The 27,509-nt window shown below is 44.0% G+C and overlaps 1 protein-coding gene across 2 annotated transcripts in view; it reads right to left on the bottom strand.

Moving 5' to 3' along the window:
- The window catches only part of NFATC3 (nuclear factor of activated T cells 3), a 111,234-nt gene that overhangs the window by 68,906 nt on the left and 14,819 nt on the right, over positions 1–27,509 (bottom strand). The gene's annotated exons all lie outside the window — the stretch shown is intronic.

Here is a 27,509-nt window from a genome sequence, read left to right as displayed (position 1 = left end):
AGACCCTATAAACAATGCAAAAAGATCTAGTAATGTATACTCAGAGGACCTGGCAGCTCTCCTGAGTATCTGAACTTGGTATGCAGTAATAATTCACCATTTCTATTGGAATACTAGGAAGAAATTTACTAAGCAAAGGCAAGAGAAAAGCCTGTAAACTCTCCTAAGCTACGTTCTGGGCATTGCTATAGGACAGCCTATACACACAATAAGTATAGTTTCAGTTCCTATACACGCAGAGGCTCTTCCCTGCTTCTGAAATCACTAGTAGGCTAAAGCCCCACGTTGTGGAAACGTTGCAGTTTTTTGAGCCAAAGGCAGGAGTGGATTGAGCAGAAGGGAGAGGTATAAGGAACTTCATATATACAGTATTTCCGATTCCTTTTAGAGACATTGACTTCAGCTAAAAAAAAAACCCACAACAAAATCAACAAAAAAAGCTGTGTTTCTGCAACATGAGTATTTAGCCAAATGCATTAAAGGTTTTTTTCCCCAGCATTACATTTTCAGTCTTACTATGCAGCGTATGAATGTCTGATTCACCAGCAAAATCTGCATTTCCCAGGTCCACCTTTCTTTGAGAGCTTCCTAACTACTGCACGGAATGCCTGATCCTTTATCCCATAAAAATCCATCCAATATGTAGAGTAGTGTAAAAATAAAAGCTGAATGAAATGATGATAATGTCAGATGATCTCCAATATAGTATAGAACACAATTCGCCCCATAAAAAAGGCTGTATATAGAGCCATATAAGGAAATATGCATAAGGACCAAAGTAAGGACTGCGCTTCACCAGATAGTTGAAAATCAAACCTCTTTATTATAGTTCAACACACAACGCGTTTCAGGCTATAATTGCCCTTTTTCAAGTGCAAAAGAACTGTGAACAAAATAGTACAAAACAAAACAAGACCACATCTCAATTTAGAACACAATTAATAAGATTGAATACAAAATAAAACGTAGTAGTTGTTTGACAATAAGTCTGGGCAGATTGAACAGATTCGTAGTAGGTGGTCACAGAAATGCTGATAAAAGATGGCATTAAGTGGAGATAACGAAGTCAACATCAATGAAGTATAAAATGGCGGCGCCCATGCGCCGCTGGGAAAATGGCACTGGAGGGGTTAATGCCTCCGATCGGTCCCCAGACCGATTGGAGGCATTAGCGCTGGCTGTCTACTGTGTAACACAGTAGACACCCGGCGGCTATGGCGGCTGCCCGACTCCCGGGCAGCTGCCATAGTTAAACACCCGACATGCGGCGGATGTGAGGAAAGGGTTAAGGCTATTCCAACCTGGGTTTAACTTAAAACGGGATTCTAGATAGAATCCCTTTAAAAAAACCATACTGCATATAGCAAACTGACTGTGATACCAAAATCTACCTTTTTTTTAGAGATTGTACAGCATACCGTATAAAAAAAAACAAACAACAAAACACAGCTTAGCTTAAAGGGGTTGTCCCATCACAAGGATACTATCTATACTGCTTGTTAATGTGAATGTAAGACTTTTCCTAAATACATTGCTTCAGCAAAACTGCTTTGTTTGTCCACTATATCACTTTATTCATTTCTTTGGGACACATCCCTTGACTCATCTGGTCATAAGTCAAGTGATGTATCTGCTGCTCTGAGGGGAGAGAGAGGAGGGGCTATGTGCACGGGAGCGAGCCTGGAGGGGGGGGGGGGTAGTTTACCCTTTGTGGGGGAAGGGGCCGCCAATACAAACCCGGCATCCGCTGTAATAGAGAGGCGGATGCTGGGGAGGGTTAGACGACGGCACAGATGCCCTGCATGAAGCCAGCGGCTGCAGGAGCGATGCTGCTATTCCGGGTGGGGGGGGGGAGCGGAATAACAGCATCGCTTCTGCCGCTGCTGGCTTCATGCAGGGCAGAAGCATAGCGATGTTGCTGGCATCTGTGCCGGCGTCTGTGCATCTGTGTCGGCGTCTACACTCCCCGGCATCCGCCTTTCTATTACAGCGGATGCCGGGTCTGTATTCACATATGCAAAGCCAAGCGGCGAGATGCCGTGCACGCTCATAGATGGTGAGGCCAGTGTAGCCTTCACAATGCGAATTCAGACCCGGCATCTGCTGTAATAGAGAGAGGCGGATGTCGGGTCTGTATTCGCATTGTGAAGGCTAGACTGGTCTAGGAGCGCGTACGCAGGGCCAGCGGCATCTCGCCGCTTGGCTTTGCATATGTGACCCCGCCCACCAATGACGCAACAAAGCCGGAAGACAGAAGATTTTATAGCAACGAAGACTGGTGAGTATCCGATGTGGGACAACCCCTTTAATATTTCATATATACAACTTTGCAGAAAAAATTTGCCACTAAACTCTAAGGACAAGCAACCCCTTTCTGCAAACAAAATGGACTGCAAGATGTGATGAATTCACACGTCATACATTATGTATTTACTAGTGAAAGAGTTAAAGAAAAGCCAAAATGGCATAAATGTGCCGACCAATTTTGTACATATAAATTAAATATGGGCTAACAAAAGAACATAATTTTCTATCTCCCTATAAAAATTGTAACACTAATGAATAATTACAATCTCTATAACTAATGTGATAACTAGGGTCTGTTTCAGATTGTCACTCTTTGTCACTCTTCATTATCTTGTTTACACTTTTGGAGATACAAATAATTACTTGGGTATTGGCAACCATGTGGCTTTCATATCTTACATCTAAGTGTAGTATTTTCCCCTCATGTATTATCTAATTCTTCATGTGTCTCTCCCACTGTTGTGGGAATAGATTATTTTCTACAAGTTAGTTGTCTTCAGTGTTGAACTGTCTTTTTGCCATAATTATGTTGCTTATTTATATGCATTATTAATAAATTAACATTTTTGAATTATTCATTTGCTCGTTTGGATTTTTGTGTGCATCATTGTTTGTTTTTTTGAGCATCTCGATTTATTTGTCCTTTGGAGTATTGTGTGGGTCTACCATATATACTCGAGTATAAGCCGACCCGAATATAAGCCGAGACCCCTAATATTACCACAAAAAACTGGGAAAACGTATTGACTCGAGTATAAGCCGATGAGGGGGGAGGGGGAAATGCACCATTGCAGATAAAAAGTCTGGTCATGTGCAATGCAGCTCAGTGACGCCATGTGCCTCATAGTAATAGCAGTTAACCCCATCATGTCCCACACATTAACCCCCCTGTGTGCCTCACATAAGGAGTTACCTGATGTGTGGGACATATGGAGGTAATAATTAGGTATCTTCATAATTAAGGTCCTTCATTAGTACCCTCATGTGTCTCACATATTAGTGATCCTACAGGCTACACGACCTTTGATGACATCACAGTCACGTGACCTCATGACAAGCCAATCACAGAGCAGTAACACTAAAGGACCTCCCCCCTCCAGGTCCTTCCAGTTTTCTGTGCTCTGTGGACCCCGACTCGTGTATAAGCCGAGGAGAGTTTTTTCAGCATGAAAAATGTGCTGAAAAACTCGGCTTATACAGTAATTATTTATTTATGTTAGAGAAATCCCCAAGTCTAATGGATTATAAAAAGAGGGACAAAACTTGACTCTCACAATTGGGATCTATATTTTGGCAATTCTACAGTGTATAATGTAGAAACACGTGAAGTTAAACTGTGCTGGAATAAGGCCTCTTTAGAAAATTACCTGCATCGAGATATTATTCCTAGAGGTCTCAGGGTCCAGATTTTTCCAATTTTAGAAGCTGAAGATACATTTATTACTAGGTGGGAGGAGACTGACTAAGTGCTCCAGCATCTTAATCGAGCTTCTTATTGGAGCAGACTGGAAAGCATTAGAGTCAATTGAGAAGGAAATTGATTAACTGGGGGATAAAATTCAACAAAGTGTTTCTGAGCCGGATATTGAAGTTTTTGATAAATCTCTGGATATTGAACTGACCAAGTGGGAAAAAGAAATCAAGACCTTAAAGGGGTATTCCCATGTACATAACCATATTTAAATTTGTAGATAATTAAAATTGAAACATTTTTGCAAATATAAGTAATTAAACATTTTGAAGAGTTTTAAAGATTTTCTCTAAATGTCTTGTGGTCACAAGTTGTTGTCTTGATCGGTTGCCAGTGGATACGAGCATGAATGTAGGAACTTTCTAAGACCAGAAACCCAGCCATGATTTCCTTATTGTGGCCGGGATATCTTCTCATACATGTAATGTCACTTCCTGATGACCACAATAAGAAAAAAAGTTGTACTCAAGAGGTAGTGAGTGACACGTGTACACATATGGCTTGAAAAGGGGCTTTGGATATAGCTCAAAACGGCTGTTGCCTTCCTATGCTTCGTGTGACTACCTCTTCCGAAATGATTTTTATTCGTTTGAAAAACAGACAACTTTTATACAGTTATTCTGGTTGGGCGAGTGCCCCCGCAACTTTTTTCTTACAGTGTTTATATTTACACTTATACTTGGGATGAAGAGCACCACCCCCACAGGAAGCCATCAAGAAAGGGTTTGCCCTTTAGCAGACGTAGTGAGGCTGTAGAGGTTAACTCATGTTCATTCTTTTTTGCATTACTTCCTGATAACCCTTCAACAATAAGAAAACCATAGCTAGGTTCCTGACAAGTCCCAGACCATAGAAAGTTTCTGTATTTGTGGTCGTTTCCATTGGCAACCGATCAAGACAACAACAAGATATTTAGAGAAAATCTTTTAAACTTTGCAAAAGGTTTAATTACTTATATTTGCAAAAATGTTTAACTTTAACTATCTACAAATATAGATATGATTATGTTCATTGGAATACCCCTTTAAGGTCAAGAAATTTCAATGTGACCATGGAGATTTTCCGATTCTGAAAATCCCTAAGTGGCTCTTTCAGAAGGAACATACTGAAGTCAGATCCTACTCCAATTCAATTAGATCCAACTTATCAGAAGAATCATGTGGGGATCATTTTTTAGGAAGTCGTATGGAATCAGGAAATGGAAGTATTTCAGATAGCAAAGAATCTCTTTACTGCACTCCTTCCATCAAGCGCAAAACAGGGATTGCTACTAACAGGGTCAAATGGGCAAAGAGACATTAAAAGGTAATAAGTCTTTATTATGTACTGATGAAACCCCAAAAGGAAGTTATGGGAATGGGTTTATTTTTTTTTTTTTACCCAGAGCTAAATGTAACCATTTTACAGCAATTAAGGATTTAGAATTATTTGCTCGCAAACTATTGTTTAAAAAACATTTTAGTAGCAGTAATACAGGCACGTCAACTATGGACGAGGTAGAGTAACAAGTCCATTCTGGTTATTCCAGAATTTCTCTCTATTTATGTCGCCGATCACAACATTTCCCCCTATGTCATCTTGTGCTGCTGTGGATATATTTGTTAGACTAGTTAAAACAAGATCTGCAGTCTGTGTAAACCCTCAGTTGGATTGTGCCCTGCATTTGCATATTATCTGTTCTGCTCCAGGCAGTGCTGACACACTGGATTTTCCCATTTTAACCCAAATTGGCAATTTGCCAATTTTAAACATGCCTGGAAAAAGAAAATCTAATTTGTCGCAAACAACGAGAGCTATGAAATCAACAGAGTTCTCCTCGAGTGGAGCCTCGGGCCTTGAGCAGACTGCGCAGGAGCACAGGCCACGGGAAAATAGCCGCTAACAATATTGTGCAAGTGGCCATTTTCACCGTGGCCTGCGCAGTCTGCTCTGCTCAAGGCCCGAGGCCTGTTAAGTTACGAGCCTGCGCGGGAAGAAAACATTGAAGATGACGCTGTGGACGAAGGAGGAGGCGTCACTGGAGACACTTCTCTGGCAGCGGTGGGCCCGCCCCCATCGATGCGAAAGAACTCATTTACATACCGGTAAAAACCGGCATTTCTAAGGAACGGCGCAGCGGAGACCACGTCTATATCTACTCCGACGTCTTATCCACACAAAAAAAAAAAAAAGTTTTAATGGTAAAATCCCTTTAAAGGGATTCTATCATTAAAATGCCTTTTTTTCTGGGTACCACGTCAGAATAGCCCTAAGAAAGGCTATTCTTCTACTACCTTTAGATGTCTACTCCAGGTCGGCGTTTGGTGTAAATCCCAGTTTTCGTCGGTATGCAAATGAGTTCTCTCGCAGCACTGGGGACGTCCCCAATGTTGCGAGAGAACTCTCCAGTGCCACCTCCATCTGCTTCTGGAACGGCCTCTCTTCGCGTCTTCTTCTGCCGCTGGCTTCAAACTTCTAGGTCTCGGGCCTAGCTGACAGCGCATGCCCGCTGGCCACAAGAAAATGGCCACTTACACAGTATTGTAAGCGGCGATTTTCTTGTGGCCGGTGGGCATTCGCAGTCGGTTGCACGAGGCCTAGAAGTTTGAAGCCAGCCGGAAGAAGGCACGAAGAGAGACCGTTCCAGAAGATGATGGAGGCGGCGCTGGAGAGTTCTCTCGCAGCATTGGGGACGCCCCAAGTGCTGTTTGAGCGCTGGGGCCCACCCCCAGTGCTGCAAGAGAACTATTTTGCATACCAATGAAAACTGGGATTAACTCAAACGGGATTAATCCCTTTAAATCTGAATTGGATCTAATGCTGATTGATGGAGCAGCGGATGGCTTAATTTGCAACAACTTCTACAGGGCCTCCCAGTTGATCATTCAATGATACCAAAAATTTACCTTCTACTGAAGGTCCACAAAAATCCAGGTACTCATCCTGGACAACCAATTGTTTCTGGCAGCTGGGGGGAGTTGTGTGAGAGGATATGAATATTTGTTGATTTCTATCTACAGAAATGTGTGGAAACTGCCCTCGTACACACATGACGTCGACGTATTCTTGGTCACGTGTGATGTCGAGGCTTTATACTGTATATGTCGATATGCCATGACCACGGGAGGAGGGCTGCCAGATTCTTTTTGGAGATGATCAACCTTGATTTAGATCTAGTAGAGTTTATTATCCCTTTACTTGATTTTGCATTGATCCATAACTATTTTGTTTTCGGGGACTGCCTCTTTCTACAGCTCCAGGGAACCACTTTGGGAGTGACTTGTGCACCCTCGTAAGCAAATCTTTTCCTGGGGCTGTGGGATATGGAAATTGTTTATAAGTCTAGGTCTAGGTATATCAACCCTTTATTTGGCAGGGTTCTGCCTCTGATTTGAAGACTTTTCTTAACCTCTTCAAGACCAAGCCTAAAAGTACCTAGCTGACCAGTCCTCATTTTTCAAATCTGACGTGTCACTTTATGCGGTAATAACTTTGAGACGCTTTAACTTATACAAGTGATTTTGAGAATGTTTTCTCGTGACACACTATACTTCATGTTCGTGGTAAATATTGATCAATATTTTTATATTTATGAAAAAAAAAAAAAAAAAAGGAAATTTGTTGGAAATTTTGGGAAAAACCCCCCCCCGCAGTTTTCAAAATGTGACCCCATTTTGGAAACTACACCCCTCACAGAATTCATCAAGGGGTATAGTGAGCATTTTCACCCAGCGGCCTTTTCACAGATTTTATTATCATTGGGATGTGTAAATGAAAAATTAATATCTGAATTGGATCTAATGCTGATTGATGGCGCAGCGGATGGCTTAATTTGCATCAACTTCTACAGGGCCTCCCAGGTGTTCAATGATACCAAAAATTTACCAAAATGGGACGTGAAAATGAAAAATTAGTTGTTTTTTTTTCAATAAACTGTCAATTTAGTCCAATTTTTTTTATTTTTACAAGAGGATAAATGAGAAAAAGCCCCTCAAAGTTTGTTACACAATTTCTCCTGAACGCAGCATTACCCCATATGTAATCATAATCTGCTGTATGGGAACATGGCGGGGCTCAAAATGGGTAGAATGCATTTTGGATTTGGAAGGCAGATTTTGCTGGAATAGTTTTCAGGTTCCAGGTCACATTTACAGAGCCCCGTAAAGAACCAATACAATGGAAACCCCCAAAAGTGACTCCATTTTAGAAACTACACCCCTTAAAGAATTTATCAAGGGGTATTATCATTTTGAGCCTAAGAGTGCTTCACAAAAATTAATCAGTATAAGATAAAAGAATATATGCACTTGCTCACCAGTATCGAAGTTACCGTATATACTCGAGTATAAGCCGAATTTTTCAGCACAGTTTTTATGACCAGCAGCAATATCAATGTATAGAACCTCCCATAAAATAGTGGGAAAAAAATAAATTTAAAGTTCTAAATCCCTCCTTTCCCTAGAATAGACACAAAAGTAGAAAATGACTGTGAAACACATACACATTAGGTGTCCCTGTGTCTGAAAGTGCCCAGTCTACTGAATATAGTCTATCTGCAGTGCTCCTGTAACCTTGGAAAGGAGTTAATAGGAGCACTGCAGATACCCTATATTCAGCCAGGCTGAATTCCAAGTGGGGGGAAAAAACCCCAGTCCTCAAGCTCAGGGAAGGGGCAGACAGACAACCAAAACACCCCCTCCCCTTCCCCAGCAACTACTGCACCCAAAAACTCTGACCATTTTAATTTTTGAAATTTTCCAGTAGCTGCTGCATTTCCCCCCTAGGCTTATACTCGAGTCAATAAGTTTTCCCAGTTTTTTGTGGTAAAATTAGGGGGGTCGGCTTATATTCGGGTTGGCTTATACTCGAGTATATACGGTATTACATCTCGAGGTGCACTACCCGAGCCTCCGACTCTCTGAGGCTATGCTTGAACAAGTAATGATATATAGAAGATCCGCTCAACTAGGGTATGTTAAAACGCAACTTTTATTCCATCATAGTTCAAAAATGCAAGATAGCCAACAAAACAAACATGGTGAACAGATAGAAAAAAATAGTGAATAAAATCGCATTCACTAATGAATCTACTAGGTCCTGATCATGTCTCCAGGGACCCTAGCAACTATTAGTGCTGGGTTCACGAGGCTCCCGACCCTTGGGGAGACCCGATCCCCAAATTTAGAAGGGGCCGTTAATTAACGTTGGAACGGCACAGAGCCTGAGCCGCGCCGACGTTAATCTACAGGGGTTGGTCGTGAAGCTGTTAATTAATTAAATCAAAATGATTGGAATATTTGCCTTACTTGGTAGTTTAGCCACACAAGGGTAGAATTTTTTGAATATATGAAACAAACAAAAATAAAGGACTTACTAAAGGAAAAAAACAAAAAAAACAAAAAAAAAAACAGGGTTTAAGAACAGTTCAGAAGTAGAAGTCTAAGAATGGAGCTACGTGATAAAACATGAAGTCCAAATTCTTATCTTACACTTGTGAAAACAAGTTTATGGAATTTTCGCATACCATCAGTTTGACACATAAAAACTGAACATCAATCTTAGCAGTAGGACAAGAAAAAAAGCTGTATGCGATTACCATTTTTTCCTATTTGACACTTAATTATCTTAAAGAACAACTGTTGCTTCATTTTCAATCTGCTTCTATCCTCCCCGCCACTAACTACATACACATATCTAACTATATACTGCTAATGTTTCGCCCTCCTTGTGTTTTACACTGACCATGCTGAACACTGCAAACTGCGCTTTCCCTTCATCTCAATAAAAAAATTAAAGAAGTTATTCAAATGATAGAGCCCCTTTAAGATCAGTGTCCATCTACCTTCCGGTATGATAGGATCCATTGAAAGAAAAAAAAAAAAAAAAAAAACAAAAAAAAAAAAACACTATCACAACAGGCTTCAAATGGTAGTGTGAATTTACCTAGATTTTGATTTTCTACTAGAACTGGTGTCACTTATAAAGTTTGTAATCTACATTATTAGTACCGTATATACTACAGTATAAGGGCTCGTTCACATCAGCGTTCTCCTCTCCGTAGTTCAGGTTTCCGTTTCTTGCCTAAAACAGAGGCAGGAGACGGAAACCTGCAGGAGTCTCTCACCCATTCATTTGAATGGGTGAGAAAGCTGTCCGGCCGTGAGCGGTGGTGAGCGTTTTAGGCTCTCCGCCGCAAAACCGGGTTTTATAATCCGGACACAGAGTCGGACATGCAGTACTCTGTGTCCGGATTAAAAAATCCGGTTTCGCGGCGGAGAGCCTAAAAACGCTCACCGCCGCTCACGGCCGGACCCAGTCTGAGCTTTCCGACTTCTGGCATGCAGAAGACGGAAAGCTCAGAACGGACAGGTGAACGCTAGTGTGAACCTAGCATAAGCCGAATTTTTCAGCCCAGTTTTTGTGCTGAAAACGCCCACCTCGGCTTATACTCGAGTGAGCAAATTTTATTTTATTTTTTTTAAGGAGGGGGGGGGGGGGGGGTCTATGACCAGCCACAATATTAAATGTATAGAGTCTCCCATAAAGATTTAAAAAAAATAAAAGTTGTAAATCACTCCTTTCCCTAGAATACATGCAAAAGTAGAAAATTACTGTGAAACACATACACATTAGGCATCCCTGTGTCTGGAAGTGCCCGGTCTACTGAATATAGGGGATCTGCAGTGCTCCTGTTCTGTCGGGAGGGGTTAATAGGAGCACTGCAGATACACTATATTCTGCCAGACTGAATTCCAAGTGGTTGAAGAAAAAAAAAAACAGTCCTCAAGCTCAGGGAAGGGGCAGACAGACATCCAAAACACCCCCTCCCCTTTCCCAGAAGCCCAGCATTTACTGCACCCAAAAACTCTGACCATTTTAATTTTTGAAATTTTCCAGTAACTGCTGCATTTCCCCCCCCTTGGATTATACTCGAGTCAATAAGTTTTTCCCAGTTTTTTGTGGTAAAATTAGGGGCCTCGGCTTATATTCGAGTATATACAGTACATTTTGGTTCCTTTATGTGAAATCCTTTATTCTTACCCTTTTTAATACAGCGTCTTACTCTGCCACTCAGTGTGTATAGGTTAAGGAAATTGGTTGGTGGGGGAGGGTCACTTCAAATTAGTTGTATTTTAGGCATTATAGTAGAACAGATTGTCCCTTTCCTATATTTGTATACATTATCTCACTGTTTGTACTCTAAAACTTTTGTAAAAACTTAATAAAACTAAAGTTTAAAAAAAAAATTATATGTTGTTAGGTCCGGTCCACATCTGCGTTCTGGCCATTCCGTCCCCCTAGCCGCATGAAACATGCAGAGAGAAAAGTTCTGCAAGTAAAAGTCGAGCGGAAACCACACAGAGCCCTCATTATAGTCTATGGGGTCGGCGAGTTCCCTTTGGTAACCATTTTTTTATGCAGATAGACTTCTGTTTGGGGAAGGTCCCCAAGAGGACTCCCTGAACGGAAACCCAAATGCAGATGTGAACCGGGCCTTAGGTGCTGTTGAACAGTTTTTAAATTTCTGCTCTCAGGTCCGGTTCACATATGTGCATGGGTTTCCGTTCAGGGAGTCAGCTTTAAAAAAAACGGTTACCTTAGGAAACCGGTGGACCCCATAGACTATAACCATAGACTATAATGGGGTCCGTGCGGTTTCGTATGAAAAACGCAGAGAGAAGTGTTTTGCTTGCAGGACTTTTCTCTCTGCGTTTTTTATGCGGAGAGGGGGATGGAATGGCCCAAACGCAGACGTGAACCGGGCCTCATACACATTCACAATGACTCTGAAAAATTTAACTATCATAGGTGGCGTGGCACTTCTGAGCTCAACTATATAAATATCGTTCTCCTAACATATTAGTTCAATAGTTCATTCAGTTCAAATAACTCACAAGTCACACAATACATTTCCTTTTAGCCTCCTCAGGCTATAGAGCTATGTGCTACACAGCATGTTATAGGCTACACTTTAGATTGGTTTACATCAGGTATCTTCTGCTTGCTCCAAGTTATAAGGGTGAAAATGAACATATTATATTTGCAGAGGTCAACACGACACTGCTAATTTGTGGTATTAGTAATTGTCCTTTTAAGGCATTAATAATGATCAGACATATTAAAACTATCTGATCCAGTGGCGTAACTATGGGGGTAGCGGCTGTCACAGGGCCCATTAGGGCAATGTAAAATCAACACAATAGACAATAACTCTTATAAATCCACTATACAAAAGAAAAAGGTAAGCAGAAATGGTCAGGAAACAGTAAGTACGGGGGGGGGGATGGGAAAAAATAGTAGCTCAATAGTTTGTAGAGAATATAGACAACCTAAGATCAAGTACCAATGTGGGCTTACGGGCCTATCCCAGAAAATCTAGGAGCGAGGAGTTGGAGTCCTCCACCCAGCTAGTGAAAGCACACCACTGATCCCTGGCTTTCACTCTAGATGGGCTCTGTCACCCCTACACTCAGACACGACGCAGTTTTCCACTGGCGCACAATCATAGCTCTGGCAGCCATTACTATCTGTCCCAAAACCACCTGAGTGCCATCTGGAAAGAGGTCTGTATCCAGAAAACAAAGCGCCTGTCCTGGAGACATCAGAATAGGAACCCCAGCTAAAGAAGACACTAACTGGAACATAGCAGACCAGAAAGTACCAAGGGGACACTCCCACAACATGTGTATAACGGTACCCTGTTTATCAAAAGCTTTCCCACAGTTTCGAGCCAGTAGAAACCACATGTGCTAATAGGGTATCTATACCAACAAGAGATACCTTACAAGCTATCTCCCAGTGGGCAGCTCCCTTCAAGACCTATCTAACAAACCCACTGGCTCTATACCACTCTTAGAGGGAAATGCATCTAACCCAGTGTACAAGACAGAAAAGTTTAACCTGCAGAAAAGTTTGATATGCAGAAGACTAAAAGCTGTCAGACCGGGTCCGGCGAGTACAAGACTTATTGTTTTTTGGTAAGGGAAAGAGATTACCTAATATTTATAGTGGGGGAAATAAAAAGGGGCTAGTATTTATAATGGAGAAACTATTATACATAAGGAGCACTATTATAAGATAGGAATTATTAAGGACTATTACAAGGGGGAACAATCCTATTAATATTATAAATGTGAAATGTTTGTGAGTTTGTGACTTTGGATGTTCGGATGTTTGGCGGTCAATCACGCAAAAACCGCTCCACCGATTTGGCTGAAATTTTCCACAAACATAGTCACTACACTCGATTGCGCAATAGGCTACTTTTCGTCACAATAGCGCACATACGTTTTTCCCAGGACCCCCACAAAACCCAAACTCACATCACTATCTCTGCAATCTCACACACTTTGGACCATAGCAAGCCACAAAATTCATATTACCCTCTACAGCAGAGGTCTGCAACCCCTGGCACACGTGCCAAGAGTGGCACTCCTGCCATATTTCACTGGCATGCCAGCGGCACAGGACCTGCAAGAGTTAAATGAAGTCCGAGTCTCTTCAGTGCTTTGCTAGAGCTGAGGCATAAGGACACTCCCCTTTGAGAGGGGTGCAGGAAACCCAGGGGGTGGAGCTTAATCGCTCAAGTCTCTGCCTGCCTGCTATAGTGATAGCTCCTGCCATCTGCACCCTGCAAACATTCCCGGAGGAGGAGAGGAAGCTGCTAGCAGAGTGAAAGTAAGAAACACACAGCTACCTTCCTTTAGTTCCTATTCCCATTAATGTCAGGCATTTGGGGTTATTAGTTTAGTGTTAGTAACTCCATGTGCCTCACATTAATAGGAATAAACCCCCATCATGTCCCTCATATTAACCCCTGTGTGCCCCATATAAAGGTTACTAATATGTGAGACATATGGAGGTACTAATAAAAGACCTCAATAATGAAGATACTTAATTATTACCTCCAAGTCTCTCACATATCAGTAACTAGAGATGAGCGAGTACTGTTGGGATCAGCCGATCCGAACAGCACGCTCCATAGAAATGAATGGATGCACCTGGTACTTCCGCTTGGACGTAGCCGGCGTGCTTAACCCGCCGCGTGCCGGCTACGTCCATTCATTTCTATGCGAGCGTGCTGTTCGGATCGGCTGATCCCAACAGTACTCGCTCATCTCTATCAGTAACTCTTACACAGGGGTTAATGGGAGGTACATTATGGGGTTAATTGCTATTAATAAGAGGTACATGGAGTTACTAAACTGTCATGCACAGGGCCAGACTTTATGTTGCTTGCTCGAGAGTATCCTGTGCCCAAAACTTACATGTACTGGCGGAAAAGAACAAATCATACAATGTCGTATATCGAAATATATTAACCTGAAATACCTCTGTCCCAAAGACACTATGTACAGTTTCACAGAACACCGTATAGCAGCTGACATACAAATTACGTTCAACACAAAAGTCTCACGTAGTCTCAGAATTACAGCAAAAACAAGATGATACAAAGTTACATTTTATATCCCATACCTTATACACAGTACTAAAACCTTACCAGCGCCTGTATATACCCACTTCTACAATCAGCGCAGACGAAGTCGCAGGTACCAGCTAGTTATATATAAGGGGGGTGTTATATGGGGAGGAGGCTATTATTTATAACTAGCTGGTACCCGCGACTTCGTCTGCGGTGATTGTAGCAGTGGGTATATACAGGCGGAGGTAAGGTTTTCGTACTGTGTATAAGGGATGGGATATAAAATGTAACTGTGTATCTTGTTGTTGCTATAATTCTGAGAATACGTGAGGCTTTTGTGTTGAATGTAATTTGTATTTCAGCCGCTATACGGTGTTGGTATAAACTGTACATAGTGACTTTGGGACAGAGGGATTTCAGGTTAATATACTTCGACATACGACATTGTATGATTTGTTATTTTGCGCCAGTACATGTAAGTTTTGGGCACAGGATACTCTTGAGCAAGCAACATAAAGTCTGGCCCTGTGCATGACAGTTTAGTAACTCCATGTGCCTCTTATTAATAGCAATTAACCCCATAATGTCCCTCACATTAACCCTTGTTGTAAGAGTTACTGATAGAGATGAGCGAGTACTGTTGGGATCAGCCGATCCGAACAGCACGCTCGCATAGAAATGAATGGACGTAGCCAGCACGCGGGGGGTTAAGCGCGCCGGCTACGTCCAAGCGGAAGTACCAGGTGCATCCATTCATTTCTATGGAGCGTGCTGTTCGGATCGGCTGATCCCAACAGTACTCGCTCATCTCTAGTTACTGATATGTGAGAGACTTGGAGGTAATAATTAAGTCTCTTCATTATTGAGGTCTTTTATTAGTACCTCCATATGTCTCACATATTAGTAATCTTTATATGGGGCACACAGGGGTTAATATGAGGGACATGATGGGGTTTATTCCTATTAATGTGAGGCACATGGAGTTACTAACACTAAACTAATAACCCCAAATGCCTGACATTAATGAGAATAGGAAGTAAAGGAAGGGAGCTGTGTGTTTCTTACTTTCAGTTTGCTAGCAGCTTCGGCAGGAGCTATCACTATAGCAGGCAGAGACTTGAGCGATTAAGCTCCACCCCCTGGGTTTCCTGCACACTTTGCAAAGGGGAGTGTCCTTATGCTTGAGCTCTAGCAGAGCACTGAAGAGACTCGGACTTCATTTAACTCATGCAGGTCCTGTGCTGCTGGCGTGCCAGTGAAATATGGCAGGAGTGCCACTCTTGGCATGTGTGCCAGGGGTTGCAGACCTCTGCTGTAGGGGGTAATATGAATTTTGTGGCTTGCTATGGTCCACAGTGTGTGAGATTGCAGAGATAGTGATGTGAGTTTGGGTTTTGTGGGGGTCCTGGGAAAAACGTATGTGCGCTATTGTGACAAAAAGTAGCCTATTGCGCAATCGAGTGTAGTGACTATGTTTGTGGAAAATTTCAGCCAAATCGGTGGAGCGGTTTTTGCGTGATTGACCGCCAAACATCCGAACATCCAAAGTCACAAACCCACAAACATTTCACATTTATAATATTAATGGGATGGTGGACGAAGTAGCAATGAAAATAATTTTATGGCTGGGGTCGCAACAACATGAGGAACTGTATTAAAGGGTCGCAGCATTAGTAAGGTTGAGAACCACTATTTTAGATTATAGCCAGGCTTTTATTATTGGAACAATAAAGTATACATTTGATTTAGTTGTTTAACTCCTTCCCAAAATCCTCCATATTATTACAGCATATGTTGGCTATATACTGTAAATATGGTGGGCAAATTATCTAATCTATATATATATAAAACTCAAATCCTGTAGTAGTCTGCTCTATACAAAGCCACAGTTCTTGCCCAATTTGGGTGAAATTGGGCACGCCCCCTCTCCACGCACAGGAGCAGAATACTGCGCACATTACAGCTTTCTAGCGTCCCCCATCATGAAATTTGGGCCCCCGAAGTTAGGCCCTATACATATAATGGGGAAATGTGAAATCTGTACTATACAGGAGCTTTCATCACTGAAGCTGTGGAGGTAAAGTGAAAGCTGAGCTCTGATTGGTTGCTATGAGCAACAAGTCTGCCTGTGAGGCGGCTCCTTCAGGTCCTAGTAATACTGTGAGGCTGCTCTGTATCACTATCAATCCTATTACATCTCTTATCAGTGTCAGGTGAATACTAAAGGCTCATAATACTAAGGACTGTTTTTTAATATGCCGCCCAAAAAATGACCATCTATTGGGCAAGTTTATCAAAAAGCTTAGAGCGCAAAATTGTGTCAAAGAGCTGAGACAAGTGAACAACGTGACTCATAGCTTGAAAAGAAACGGATGAGACAGGCTACATGTAAGGACCTGTTCACACAGAGTAAACATGCGCGTATTTTGGCAAAATACATGTGTAAAAAATACACGTGTAAAAATAAGACTCCCATTGATTTTAATGACATTTTACACTTGTATTTTGAAGAGTATTTTGACGTGTATTTTTACATGTGTAACGACACAAAATTGTGCATTAAAGGGGCTCTATCAGCAAAATCATGCTGATAGAGCCCCACATATGCATGAATAGCCTTTAAAAAGGCTATTCAGGCACCGTAAATGTTATATTAAACTACCCCCCCTTCCCCCCCGTTTTAAAATAACAGTGAACGCATCACGGTTCTTCCTGCAGAGCTTTGAACAGAAACTTCATGAAGTTTTCCTCCGCTGACTCTCTGTTTACAATTATATCTACGGTAAAGCCACCGGCGCTTCCGTAGATATAATTGACATGCTGCGATTTTCAAAACTGTGACGGTTTTGGAAATCGCAGCGTTTCTGCACTGCGATTTTTTCCGCAATGTGGGTACGGGATTCGCATGAATCCCATCCACATTGAAAGTACTGTAAAAAGCTGCAATGTTTCCCACGGGGGAAAAATGACGGTGTTTCCGGTCCGTGGGGCCCCATCCCTAGGGAGCAAATGTTTTCATTCCGCGTATTCCTTTGCTACCAAGCAACATGCCCTTCCCAATCCGACTTGCATTTGCTATGACTATAAACAAAGCACAAGGTCAATCACTTAAAGTAGCCGGCATTAATTTGGAGAGCCCGTGTTTCTCACATGGACAGTTGTACGTTGCTTGCTCTAGAGTGGGTAACCCCCAAAATCTTTTCATATACAGGTATGCCCCTGAAGGTAAAACCAGAAACATTGTGTACCAAACAGCACCACAATATAGTTGTGTAACTGGAAACCAATGTTACTCTTTGGTCCGTGAACTACTTATAGATTACACTGGAGGGAGGGGGAAGGGCTGCACTATGTTGTTAAAATTGTTTGTGTAAGGGGCATAAATTTTAATTTTTGATTAAAAAAAAAATAGTTCAAGAAAAAGATGTAATAGTATATACTACATAATATGTATTGAACATTTAAAATCAATAAAAATGTCAAATTAGTAAAAAAAAAAAAATTAGTGAAATGGCAAAATAAAAATTTAAAGTGGGAAAAAAAGATTTACTGTAGCTCTGAGAATGTCAATTTCAGTGTGACACTGAAAATTTTACTTTAGCATAACCAACAATTTAACATATTTTTCGCGAGCGAAGCCGCGGGTAATCCACTAGTCTATATATATACAGTGGGGCAAAAAAGTATTTAGTCAGTCACCAATAGTGCAAGTTCCACCACTTAAAAAGTTGAGAGGCGTCTGTAATTTACATCATAGGTAGACCTCAACTATGAGAGACAAAATGAGAAAACAAATCCAGAAAATCACATTGTCTGATCTTGTAAGAATTTTTTTGCAAATTATGGTGGAAAATAAGTATTTGGTCACCTACAAGCAATCAAGATTTCTGGCTCTCACAGACCTGTAACTTCTTCTTTAAGAGCCTCCTCTTTCCTCCACTCATTACCTGTAGTAATGGCACCTGTTTAAACTTGGTATCAGTATAAAAAGACACCTGTGCACACCCTCAAACAGTCAGACTCCAGACTCCACTATGGTGAAGACCAAAGAGCTGTCAAAGGACACCAGAAACAAAATTGTAGCCCTGCACCAGGCTGGGAAGACTGAATCTGCAATAGGCAACCAGCTTGGATTGAAGAAATCAACTGTGGGAGCAATAATTAGAAAATGGAAGACATACAAGACCACTGATAATCTCCCTCGCTCTGGGGCTCCACGCAAAATCTCACCCCGTGGGGTCAAAATGATCACAAGAACGGTGAGCAAAAATCCCAGAACGCGGGGGGACTTAGTGAATGAACTGCAGAGAGCTGGGACCAATGTAACAAAGTCTACCATCAGTAACACACTACGCCGCCAGGGACTCAGATCCTGCAGTGCCAGACGTGTCCCACTGCTTAAGCCAGTACATGTCTGGGCCCGTCTGAAGTTTGCTAGAGAGCATTTGGATGATCCAGAAGAGTATTTGGAGAATGTCCTATGGTCTGATGAAACCAAACTGGAACTGTTTGGTAGAAACACAACTTTTCGTGTTTGGAGGAAAAAGAATACTGAGTTGCACCCATCAAACACCATACCTACTGTAAAGCATGGGGGTGGAAACATCATGCTTTGGGGCTGTTTCTCTGCAAAGGGGCCAGGACGACTGATCCGGGTACATGAAAGAATGAATGGGGCCATGTATCGTGAGATTTTGAGTGCAAACCTCCTTCCATCGGCAAGGGCATTGAAGATTAAACGTGGCTGGGTCTTTCAACATGACAATGATCCAAAGCACACCACCAGGGCAACGAAGGAGTGGCTTTGTAAGAAGCATTTCAAGGTCCTGGAGTGGCCTAGCCAGTCTCCAGATCTCAACCCTATAGAAAACCTTTGGAGAGAGTTGAAAGTCCGTGTTGCCAAGCGACAGCCCCAAAACATCACTGCTCTAGAGGAGATCTGCATGGAGGAATGGGCCAACATACCAACAACAGTGTGTGCCAACCTTGTGAAGACTTACAGAAAACATTTGACCTCTGTCATTGCCAACAAAGGATATATAACAAAGTATTGAGATGAAATTTTGTTACTGACCAAATACTTATTTTCCACCATAATTTGCAAATAAATTCTTACAAAATCTGACAATGTGATTTTCTGGATTTGTTTTCTCATTTTGTCTCTCATAGTTTAGGTCTACCTATGATGTAAATTACAGACGCCTCTCATCTTTTTAAGTGGTGGAACGTGCACTATTGGTGACTGACTAAATACTTTTTTGCCCCACTGTATAAAACTCAAAATCTGTAGTAGTCTGCTCTATACAAATTCACAATTCTCGCCCAATTTGGCTGAAATTTGGCATGCCCCCTCTCCACCCACAGGAATACTGCACATGTTACATCTTGCTAGCGTCCCCCCGTCATGAGATTGGGGCCACCGAAGTTAGGCCCTATACATATAATGGGGAAATGTGAAGGTGAAAGTGCTGAGGGGAAAACAACAGTTGTGACTGACAGGGACAGATAATAGCGACGGCGCCAAAGAGTCACTGCTAAAGGGGCTGCACCACCACACACAATACACAAACACATCACAAACACCATATAAACATTAGAGATGAGCGAACACTAAAATGTTCGAGGTTCGAAATTCGAATCGAACAGCCGCTCAATGTTCGTGTGTTCGAACGGGTTTCGAACCCCATTATAGTCTATGGGGAACATATACTCGTTAAGGGGGAAACCCAAATCCGTGTCTGGAGGGTCACCAAGTCCACTATGACACCACAGGAAATGATGCCAACACCTCTGGAATGACACTGGGACAGCAGGGGAAGCATGTCTGGGGGCATCTAACACACCAAAGACCCTCTATTACCCCAACATCACAGCCTAACAACTACACACTTTACACACTCACCTCTCTGACAGTAGGAAAACACCTTGAAACATGTGTATTTGGCACTTGCAGTGAGGAGAGCTTGTCACCAGCAGTGAATTTGGCCCTTGTAGTAAGTTGAGGTTGGCACCAACATTTGTTTTGAAAATCAGGGTGGATTGAGCCTCTAACCAGCAGAGTTTGGGCAAATTCATGGTGGAGGGAGCCTCTAAAAACCCCAGTTTGGACCAATTCATGGTGGAGGGAGCCTCTAAAAACCCCAGTTTGGACCAATTCATGGTGGAGGGAGCCTCTAAAAAACCCAGTTTGGACCAATTCATGGTGGAGGGAGCCTCTAAACAGCCCAGTTTGGACCAATTCATGGTGGAGGGAGCCTCTAAACAGCCCAGTTTGGGCAAATTCATGGTGGAGGGAGCCTCTAACCAGCCCAGTTTGGGCAAATTCATGGTGGAGGGAGCCTCTAAAAACCCCAGTTTGGACCAATTCATGGTGGAGGGAGCCTCTAAACAGCCCAGTTTGGGCAAATTCATGGTGGAGGGAGCCTCTAAAAACCCCAGTTTGGACCAATTCATGGTGAAGGGAGCCTCTAAAAAACCCAGTTTGGACCAATTCATGGTGGAGGGAGCCTCTAACCAGCCCAGTTTGGGCAAATTCATGGTGGAGGGAGCCTCTAACCAGCAGAGTTGTGGGAAAGCAGGGTGGAGGGAGCCTCTAACCAGCAGAGTTGGTGGAAATCAGGGTGGAGGGAGCCTCTAACCAGCAGAGTTGGGGGAAATCATGTTGGAGGGAGCCTAGTATTAGCAGAATTGTGCAACGCTTATGGTGGATGAGTATGAGGATGCGGAGGAATTGGAGAGGTTGAGTACAGACATGGAGTTTCATGTTGGGGTGCTTTACACAGGTGGGCACAAAAATGAAGGCTCTATCCAGTGGTGGTTCATTTTTATCAAAGTGAGCCGGTCGGCACTCTCAGCTGACAGACGGGTGCGCTTGTCAGTGATGATGCCACCGGCTGCACTGAACACCCTCTCAGATAGGACGCTGGCGGCAGGACAGGACAGCACCTCCAAGGCATATAGGGCAAGTTCAAGCCACAGGTCCAACTTCGACACCCAATACGTGTAGGGCGCAGAGGGGTCGGAGAGGACAGGGCTGTGGTCGGAAAGGTATTCCCGCAACATGCGCCTATACTTCTCACGCCTGGTGACACTAGGACCCTCTGTGGCGGCACTTTGGCGAGGGGGTGCCATCAAGGTGTCCCAGACCTTAGACAGTGTGCCCCTCGTTTGTGTGGACCGGTGAGAACTTGGTCGCCTACTGGAGGAACTGTCCTCCCTGCCGCCAACGTCACATGCTGGAAACATCTCCATCATATTCTGCACCAATTGCCTGTGGCAAGCATTGATGCGATTGGCCCTCCCCTCTACCGGAATAAAAGACGAGATGTTGTTTTTATACCGGGGGTCAAGGATAGCAAAGATCCAGTACTGGTTGTCCTCCATGATTTTGACAATACGCTTGTAGGTTGTAAAGCACCCCAACATGAACTCAGCCATGTCTGCCACAGTGTTAGTTGGCATGACTCCTCTGGCCCCACCGGAAAGTTCAATCTCCATTTCCTCCTCATCCTCCATGTCTACCCATCCGCGCTGCAACAATGGGACGATTCGAAGTTGCCCGGAAGCCTCCTGTATCACCATCACATCATCGGACAACTCTTCTTCCTCCTCCTCCTCCTCCTCCTCCTCCTCCTCCATTAAACGCGATGAAGCGGACAGATGTGTGGACCTACTCTCCAGCTGTGACGGATCGGATGCTATCCCTGACTCCTCTGTGTGATCTGAGTTATCCCTGATGTCAATCAGGGATTCTCTCAGAACACACAAGAGCGGGATTGTAAGGCTCACCATCGCATCCTCAGAGCTCACCCTCCTTGTGGACTCCTCAAAGACCCGTAGGATGTCACAAAGGTCTCTCATCCATGGCCACTCATGGATGAGAAACTGAGGCAGCTGACTTTGTGGCACCCTAGGGTTTTGTAGCTGGTATTCCATCAAAGGTCTCTGCTGCTCAACCACTCTATTCAACATCTGAAACGTTGAGTTCCAGCGTGTGGGGACGTCGCACAAAAGCCGGTGTTGTGGCACATGCAGGCGTTGCTGGAGAGATTTTAAGCTAGCAGCGGCTACTGTCGACTTGCGAAAGTGGGCGCACATGCGCCGCACTTTCACCAGTAGCTCTGGAACATTGGGGTAGCTCTTTAGGAAACGTTGCACCACTAGGTTGAAGACGTGGGCCAGGCATGGAACATGTTGGAGTCCGGCAAGCTCCAGAGCTGCTACCAGGTTCCGGCCGTTATCACAAACGACCATGCCTGGGCCCAGGTGCAGCGGCTCAAACCATATTGCCGTCTCATCCAGGAGGGCATCCCTCACCTCGGAGGCAGTGTGCTGTCTGTCCCCCAAGCTGATCAGCTTCAGCACAGCCTGCTGACGTCTACCAACGCCAGTGCTGCAACGTTTCCAACTCGTAGCTGGGGTCAATCTAACAGCGGAGGAGGAGGCGGTGGCGGAGGAGGAGGCGGTGGCGGAGGAGGAGGAGGGGGGTGTTCTTCTCGTGTCCCTGCCAGGAATGTTAGGCGGGGAGACGAGGTACACCGGGCCAGTTTGGGAAGCAGTCCCAGCCTCAACTACATTCACCCAGTGTGCCGTCAGTGAAATGTAGCGTCCCTGTCCGCATGCACTTGTCCACGCGTCGGTGGTCAAGTGGACCTTTGTGCAAAGCGCGGAACTAAGGGCCCGCCTGATGTTGAGTGACACGTGCTGGTGCAAGGCGGGGACGGCACACCGGGAGAAGTAGTGACGGCTAGGGACGGCATAGCGAGGTGCCGCAGTTGCCATCAGGTCCAGGAAGGCGGAAGTTTCAACGAGCCGGAACGCCAACATCTCCTGGGCCAGCAGTTTAGCGATGTTGGCGTTCAAGGCTTGCGCGTGTGGGTGGTTAGCAGTGTATTTCTGCCGCCGCTCCAATGTCTGAGAGATGGTGGGTTGTTGTAAAGAAACGCCTGATGGTGCCTTTGATGGTGCAGGAGAAGGAGATAAGACAGGACCAGGGGAGGATGAGGTAGAAGTCAACAAAGTGGCGGAGGCAGATGAAGTGGTGTCCTGGCTCGTCCTCTGGAGTGCATCGCCAGCACAGTCAGCAGTGGCAGTGGCAGAGGCAGTGGCAGAGGCAGTGGCAGTGGCGTGAACGGCAGGCGGCCTTTGTCCTGCCGTTGCTGCCTGCCACTGATTCCAGTGCTTGGATTCCAAATGACGGCGCATTGAAGTGGTGGACAGGTTGCTCTTCTCAGAGCCCCTAATCAATTTCGAGAGGCAAATTGTGCAGACAACACTATATCTGTCCTCGGCGCATTCCTTGAAAAAACTCCACACCTTCGAGAAACGTGCCCTCGAGGTGGGAGTTTTTCGGGGCTGGGTACGAACTGGAACATCTTGGGAGATTCCGGGTGTGGCCTGGCTTCGCCTAAGCTGCTGACCTCTGCCTCTGCCTCTAGCTACCCTTTTTGGTGCTGCACCTGCCTCAACATCCACACTACTTTCCCCGCTTGACATCCCCCCTGTCCAGGTCGGGTCAGTGTCCTCATCATCCACCACTTCCTCTTCCAACTCCTGTCTCATCTCCTCCTCCCGCACAATGCGCCGGTCAACTGGATGCCCTGACGGCAACTGCGTCACATCATCGTCGATGAGGGTGGGTTGCTGGTCATCCACCACCAAATCGAACGGAGATGGAGGAGACTCTAGTGTTTGAGCATCTGGACACAGATGCTCCTCTGTTAGGTTCGTGGAATCGTGACGAAGGCAGGTTGAGGGACAATGAAAGGAGCGGAGAACAGCTCTGGGGAGCAGGGACAGTTTGGGTTATTGTTCTGTAAAGCTTCGGAATTTTGGGAGGAAGGAAGACAAGACTGTTGGGTAATAGGAGGAGAGGAGGCAGAGTCTGACTGGCTGCTGGACAATGTGCTGTAAGCGTTCTCTGACAGCCATTGCAAGACCTGTTCCTGGTTCTCGGGCCTACTAAGGTTTGTACCCTGCAGTTTAGTTAATGTGGCAAGCAACCCAGGCACTGTGGAGTGGCGCAATGCTTGCTGCCCCACAGGAGTAGGCACGGGACGCCCTGTGGCTTCACTGCTACCTTGCTCCCCAGAACCATTCCCCCGACCTCGCCCACGGCCTCGTCCACGTCCCTTTCCGGGAGCCTTGCGCATTTTGAATTCCTAGTTAGAAATTGGCACTGTATACCAGTAGTAAAAATTGTGGGTGCACGTAACCCCAATATATTCTTTGAATTACCAGTCAGAAACTGGCACTATATGGCAGTAGCAAGAAATGAGGGTATTTGTATTCCCAATATATTCTTTGAATTCCCAGTCAGACAATGGCACTGTATACCAGTAGTAAAAATTGTGGGTGCACGTAACCCCAATATATTCTTTGAATTCCCAGTCAGAAACTGGCACTATATGGCAGTAGCAAGAAATGAGGGTATTTGTATTCCCAATATATTCTTTGAATTCCCAGTCAGACAATGGCACTGTATACCAGTAGTAAAAATTGTGGGTGCACGTAACCCCAATATATTCTTTGAATTCCCAGTCAGACACTGGCACTATATGGCAGTAGCAAGAAATGAGGGTATTTGTATTCCCAATATATTCTTTGAATTCCCAGTCAGACAATGGCACTGTATACCAGTAGTAAAAATTGTGGGTGCACGTAACCACAATATATTCTTTGAATTCCCAGTCAGACACTGGCACTATATGGCAGTAGCAAGAAATGAGGGTATTTGTATTCCCAATATATTCTTTGAATTCCCAGTCAGACAATGGCACTGTATACCAGTAGTAAAAATTGTGGGTGCACGTAACCCCAATATATTCTTTGAATTCCCAGTCAGACACTGGCACTATATGGCAGTAGCAAGAAATGAGGGTATTTGTATTCCCAATATATTCTTTGAATTCCCAGTCAGACAATGGCACTGTATACCAATAGTAAAAATTGTGGGTGCACGTAACCACAATATATTCTTTGAATTCCCAGTCAGACACTGGCACTATATGGCAGTAGCAAGAAATGAGGGTATTTGTATTCCCAATATATTCTTTGAATTCCCAGTCAGACAATGGCACTGTATACCAGTAGTAAAAATTGTGGGTGTATATAGCCCCAATTCTATTGCTAGGGGACTTGCAGGGTATTTCTGGGGTGAAGGTGGGGGGGCACACCGTTGGAACGGGTATCGGGGTATATATCGGGTATACGGGAATACACTGACAGTGTATTCCATTCAGGATCCTGGGAAAGCTGGGTTGCGGCGATTGAGCCCGTCAGTGCCACGTTACACTGACAAGCTTCTCCCTGGAATTTAGCTCTTACAAGAGCTGTTGTGGTTGTCTTCTCCTTCCTATCCTAGCCTGTCCCTGCCTACCCAGAATCTAAGCCCTAGCTAGCTGGACGGAAACCTCCGTCCTCGGTGAATTGCAAGCTCAGAATGACGCGAACCTGGGCGGCGCTGTTCTTTTAAATTAGAGGTCACATGTTTTCGGCAGCCAATGGGTTTTGCCTACTTTTCTCAACGTCACCGGTGTCGTAGTTCCTGTCCCACCTACCCTGCGCTGTTATTGGAGCAAAAAAGGCGCCAGGGAAGGTGGGAGGGGAATCGAGTAATGGCGCACTTTACCACGCGGTGTTCGATTCGATTCGAACATGCCGAACAGCCTAATATCCGATCGAACATGAGTTCGATAGAACACTGTTCGCTCATCTCTAATAAAAATCACACAGACAGCACACATACACCAACCCACAAGCACAACACCACACAAATGCAACACCACACCACACAAACATTAGACCACTCTAGACACATACAACACAAAGACCACCCCAAAAAATACCACACCACCACCCCATAAATACCACACGCACGGACCACGCACGCAAAGACACTCAGATGGATGCACACTACACACAAGGACGAACAGAGCTCACACACAGAAACACATCGAATCATGTGCACACATACACACATACATATACAGTACATGGACCACACATGTGCATGCACACATGCATACATACACACGGATCACACGTGTATACACACACACACAAATACACACACGCATGTGCACACAGATACATATACACAGACCACACACGTGCATGCACACACGCATACATACACATGGATCACACCCACACACATACATGCACACACAGAAATACATATACACAGACCACACACGTGCATGCACATAAACACAAATACACACATGCACACACGCATACATACAGTGTTGGCCAAAAGTATTGGCACCCCTGCAATTCTGTCAGATAATACTTATTTTCTTCCAGAAAATGATTGCAATCACAAATTCTTTGGTATTATTATCTTCATTTAATTTGTCTTAAATGGAAAACCACAAAAAGAATTGTCAAAAAGCCAAATTGGATATAATTCCACACCAAACATAAAAAAGGGGGTGGACAAAAGTATTGGCACTGTTAGCAATATCATGTGATGCTTCTCTAATTTGTGTAATTAACAGCACCTGTTACTTACCTGAGGCACCTAACAGGTGGTGGCAATAATAAATCACACTTGCAGCCAGTTGAAATGGATTAAAGTTGACTCAACCTCTGTCCTGGGTTCTTGTGTGTACCACATTGAGCATGGAGAAAAGAAAGAAGATCAAAGAACTGTCTGAGGACTTGAGAAGCAAAATTGTGAGGAAGCATGAGCAATCTCAAGGCTACAAGTCCATCTCCAAAGACCTGAATGTTCCTGTGTCTACCGTGCGCAGTGTCATCAAGAAGTTTAAAGCCCATGGCACTGTGGCTAACCTCCCTAGATGTGGACGGAAAAGAAAAACTGAAGAGAGAGTTCAACGCAAGATTGTACGGATGGTGGATAAAGAACCTTGAATAACATCCAAACAAGTTCAAGCTGCCCTGCAGTCTGAGGGTACAACGGTGTAACCCCATACTCTCCATCGGCATCTGAATGAAAAGGGACTGTATGGTAGGATACCCAGGAAGACCCTACTCCTTACCCAGAGACATAAAAAAGCCAGGCTGGAGTTTGCCAAAACTTACCTGAGAAAGCCAAAAATGTTTTGGAAGAATGTTCTCTGGTCAGATGAGACAAAAGTAGAGCTTTTTGGAAAAAGACATCAAAATAGAGTTTACAGAAGGAAAAAAAAAAAGGTTCCTTCAAAGAAAAGAACATGGTCCCTACAGTCAAACATGGCGGAGGTTCCCTGATGTTTTGGGGTTGCTTTGCTGCCTCTGGCACTGGACTGCTTGACCATGTGCATGGCATTATGAAGTCTGAAGACTATCAACAAATGTTGCAGCATAATGTAGGGCCCAGTGTGA

The sequence above is a fragment of the Leptodactylus fuscus genome, chromosome 7 (genome assembly GCF_031893055.1).
Source record: "Leptodactylus fuscus isolate aLepFus1 chromosome 7, aLepFus1.hap2, whole genome shotgun sequence".
NCBI classification, from domain to species: Eukaryota; Metazoa; Chordata; class Amphibia; order Anura; family Leptodactylidae; genus Leptodactylus; species Leptodactylus fuscus.
Note: the sequence above shows the minus strand (reverse complement) of the source record. Positions and strands in the feature narration are given on the sequence as shown.